Source organism: Microtus ochrogaster, linkage group LG8, assembly GCF_000317375.1.
Source record: "Microtus ochrogaster isolate Prairie Vole_2 linkage group LG8, MicOch1.0, whole genome shotgun sequence".
Lineage (NCBI taxonomy): Eukaryota > Metazoa > Chordata > Mammalia > Rodentia > Cricetidae > Microtus > Microtus ochrogaster.
The window spans coordinates 8,345,171-8,350,114 of NC_022033.1; the positions used below are offsets into that span (position 1 = coordinate 8,345,171).

Below are 4,944 nucleotides of genomic sequence, written 5' to 3' on the forward strand. Positions count from 1 at the left end.
GAGCACTGGGGTTACAGGTGTGTACCACTGTGCCTGGCTAATGTAGTGATGGGGATTTATCCCCGGGACTTAAGTGATAAAATCCTTTACCAACTAAGCCACACCCTCAGGCCATGGTCTGCATCCTCAACCACAAAAACATCCTTTCTTTTTTTTTTTTTTTTTTTTTTTACAAGAGCACAAATCCACTTTTATTTATTTATTACTTTTCATTGGTTTAAATCCGGGATGGGTACAGCATCACACGGATTCTGTGTCCAATGGCTTTTGCAGGAAGGTTGCTTCGGAATTTGGCACGGACCCGTGCTACTGTTTCCATGGGCCGAGTTACTTTCCCCCAGATCACTCAGGTTTTGTTTGGTTTGCCTCCAGGTGTCACTGTTTTGTTCTTTGCTTTATACACATAAGCGCATCTCTTGCCCAAGTAGAATTCAGTTTCATCTCGGGCATAAACGCCTTCAATTTTAAGGAGAGCCGTGTGCTCTCTCTGGTTCCGGAGACCTCGCTTATAGCCAGCAAAAGTGGCCTTGCACCACAGCCTTCCAGACATACTGTCCTTTAGAAGTCCGGTTCCCAGCAGGCCCCAAAAACCGGACCCCAAAGCGCAGCAGCATGAACGGTCCTCACCTCAAAACATCCTTACTCTACAGGAAATCATCTTATTTCCAGAAAGGAGGAAGGCTTTGTCCCCAAGTCAGCCATCCTCAAGTCTTTCAGCGCCAGGATACCTGTGTGTCCCATAGAACCATCGCAGACTCTGAAGAGCTTTTATGTGTCAAGTTTTGTGTGTCCGTATTTACCCTAAGCAAAATTAAAAGGGAACAGAAGTGTTTACCAAGAAGCAACAGGATATATAGTGTGTAGCTCGGTAGGGGTCTACACACACCCATATATATATATATATATGTATGTATGTATGTATGTATATGTATATATATATGCATGCGTGTGTGTGTATGTATACATATATACAGGCAGACGTGTGTGCATGCATGCATGGGTGTTCGCATATATATAATAGCAAAAAAGACAATGATAAATCTTGTAGCATACCGACATGAATAGCGTCCTTATGTAAAAATAATTTCCAGGGTTGGGGAGATGACTCAGTGGGTAAGGATCCTTGCTTTGCAAGCATGGGGACCAGAGTTCGGATCCCCAACACCCATTTAAAAAGAAAAATGTGGCCATCTGCATCTGTAACCCCAGTATTTGAGTAGAAGCTAGGGAGATGGGAGGAGGAGGACTGGGGCTTGGTGGCTGCCATTGTAGCTACTGGTTGAGCGAGAGACCCTGTCTCAAAGAAATAGGGAAGAGAGCTATGGAGGAAGAAGGAAGACACCTGGCACCTTCCTTGGCCTCAGATGCTAGGTAGATGCACACACACGCGCGCGCACACACACACACACACACACACCTTTTTCTATCCCCAAAGCTTGGTGAGCAGAGTGACTTCTCTTGCACATTTTTCTAAGTATCTTCACAGCAAGCATCACAGATGTAGTTGCCTGTCTGCTGTTCAGCTGGCCAGTTATGTCACACTTCATGAAGACTCTGGAAAACGCACTGCAATTCTGAAAGGATGGGAATGAAAAGCATATTCTACCATATGACACCACTGTTGAGCCGACATTGTAAGCACCTTACCCTAACCAGGCCACAACTGTCAAGACCCCTTTCCATATAAGGCTCCATTCACAAGTTCCAGGCTAGGGATTTTATTCATAGTTTCCAAACTGGATGATAGGACATGTGCCCCCCCCTCCATTCACAAGCTTCTTCCTCCGTTCAGGAATCACTTTGATTGGAGAAGCTAGTGACAAGCTGATGAGTCTGGTGACATAAGAAATGTGCCTCCAGGACTGGAGAGACGGCTCAGTGGGTAAAGGTTTGACACGCTAGCAGGAAGATTAGAGTTCAGATCATCGGCACCTACAGAAATACTGGCTGGGAATGGTGGCCCACCTGTAGCCCCAGTGCTGGGAGCCAGGGAGAGGGGACCCATGGAACAAGCTGGCTCTAGGTAAACTAACCTGATCTAGGTTCAAGTGAGAAACCCTGACTCAACGAAAAAGGGAGAGAGCAGTGGAAGACGACCCTGATGTCAACCTCTGACCTCCACATGAACATCCCTTACACACGTGCAGGCACACCACATGAATATCACATACAAAAAAAATAAAACAGAAAGGGCTTTTTGTTGACTTTGTGGAAGCTCTTGAGGTGTTTGGCTTCACTCAGGCACAAGAGGGAATTCAGAAATCCACCCTTCACCTGTCGTCTTCCTGCCTCTTTCCCTGAGTCTGTGAGCAGCCCATGGTCGGTGTGTATGTGTGATTTCACCATGCACAGCAGAAAGCACTGGGTCCAGCTTGGGAATGTTGTCCTGCCTGCCGCTGGCACACCTTTCCCTCGGGGTGTGACCCACTCTCTGACAGAGTGGAGCAAAGGGACATTAAGGAGCTTCCAGACTGGTTATGGGAACTCTCGTGCCTGTTTTACCATGAGTATTTGCCTATAAAGGTAGCACAATGGAGACAGAGACTAAGATTTTATTCTGTTTATTTTTTTAATTATGTGTGTTCATGTGTGTCTGGAGTTTTAGGGCCAGCCAGAGTTACATAGCAAGACCATTTATTTAAAAAGCAAAATGAGGGCTGGAGAGATGGCTCAGCGGTTAAGAGCATTGCCTGCTCTTCCAAAGGTCCTGAGTTCAATTCCCGGCAACCACATGGTGGCTCACGGCCATCTGTAATGAGATCTGGTGCCCTCTTCTGGCCTGCACGCATACACGTAGAAAGAATATTGTATACATAATAAATAAATATTTAAAAAAAAAGCAAAATGAATTGCTACAGGCAATTAATGACTGAGAGATGCAATCGGTCAGTCTCCCTCAGGGATGAACCTCCTAACTGTATATCCAACACCAAGCAGTCAGTCCTAAAGACATATACATATGAGCAACACTAAACAAACCCAATAGGTTGTGTTTGTATGTTTAAATATATATTAGTTAAAGAAAAAAGGCCATGAATTGGAGCAGTTGTATGTGGGGGGACACAGGAGGAACTGGGGGGAGATAGGAATACAGCACACATCGTGTGCACGTGTGTGTGTTTGTATGAGGGTATGCCAATGTGAGCGTGGCTGCCCTCCGAGGCCTGGGAGCTGGAGTTACAGATGGCTGGAAGCCACCTGGTGTGGATGGTGGAGACAGAATTCGGGTCTCCTGCAAGGACAGCAAGTGCTCTTCACTGCTGACATATATGAAAATTTCAACTTCTCTCAGTCAGCATTAGAAAGCAGAAGTGTCAGGAGGCATGAGGGCGCTTGCCTGTCATCCCGCTGTCTGGAAGGAGGAGGCAGCAGGTTCAGGAGTTCAGGGTCATCCTGAGTTACACAATGAGCTCAAAGTCTGGGTCACAGAGACCCTGCTTCCCAAAACAAAAACAAAGAAAGACAGATGAGAGATGGCGAGAGGTGGTGGTGAGGTGACTCATCCCGCAAGGGCTCGTGTTGCCGAGCCTGACACACACACACACAAAATTTATTTTAGTGACACCTGTTGACATAAAGTGTTCAGAATGCTCAGCTCAGGACCTAGAACGCAAAAGGCATCTTTTCTTCATATTTTTAGTAATGATTTATTTACTTTTATTTTATGTGCATTAATAATTTGTCTACATGCATGTCTGTGTGAGGGTGTCAGATCCCTAAAACTAGAGCTATACAGACAGTGGTGAGCTGCCATGCGGGTGCTGGAAGAACAGCCAAATAACCAGTTCTCCTCATGGCTGAGCCATCTCTTCAGTCCCAATATCATTCTTTATTAAGATTTAAAAAAAAAAAACTGGGGGACTGGAGATTGGTCTCAGAGGTTAAAAAATCATACTGCTCTTTTAGAAGATCCGAGTTCAATTCCCAGCACCCACACCAAGCAGCTCACAACTGTTTGCAACGCCAGGTCCAGGGAACTCAAGGACCTCCTCTGACCTTCCCAGGATCCTGGTTGCATATAGTACACATGCAGACACTCAGGCACAACAAACACACACACATACGTACACATAAAACAAAATAAATATATTTTAAAATGATTTTTACAGGCCTGTGAATAAAACACACTATAAACTGTCCCTCATTATTATTGTTGCCCTCTTCACAGTAGGGAAATGAAGCGATCGACTCAAAGGAAGTGGTTTCCATTAACCAGTGCCTTTAACTTGGTTTTAGCTTCCCTGTGGGCTTCCAGAGCCTGGTCCCACTGTCCTAAGCAGCTGTGGGTTCCGGGCTGTGGGAGGAAAAGGGCAGGTACGGTGCAGAAAGATCTAAATGCCCCAAATACACTGAGCGCCTGGGGAGAAGGGCACTTCTTCTCTGCAGAGAGAGCGCCTTATGCTCCTGTCAAGTGTGTGCCCCTCCGGTTCCAGTCTTAAAATCCAAACAGTAGGGCGGAAAGGGCCCCCAGGTGAGCCCTATTTTATCCTAAGGTTCATGTTGGCCTAGAGGGAGCCTTTGAGGTTATGCCATGAAGCAAGAGGTGAAACATGGTCTCTAATTCAGTGTTTACTTGAGCAACACAACAAAACAAACCTTGGTGGCAGAATATGTAAAGCCCTAGGTGCTGGTATCACACAGACACACACTCACACACGCGCACGCACGCACATCTATCTGCTCCAGTAAGCAACATCACAGAGCAGAGGCAAACTCCTGGAATTTTCACCCTTCTCTTCTTTGGCCCTTGGCTTGTTTTCTCACTCAAGTTTTTGTTTTTTGTTTTTTAAGATTTCTGATATCAAGCGCTTCCCTGTGTCTCCTGTTTCTTTGCGTCAAATACTCACACATTCCCCGCCCCGCCCCCCCGCCCCATTCGCTCTGGGGTCTCTCTCTAAACAGCTCCCTTTCTTAGGACTGGCTTCCTAGACTTTCCTCCCCCCC

At 46.2% G+C, this 4,944-nt stretch overlaps 1 pseudogene; it reads right to left on the reverse strand.

Moving 5' to 3' along the window:
• Positions 1-208: 208 nt before the first annotated feature.
• Positions 209-615, reverse strand: LOC106144226 (annotated as a pseudogene).
• Between the last annotated feature and the right edge of the window lie 4,329 nt (positions 616-4,944).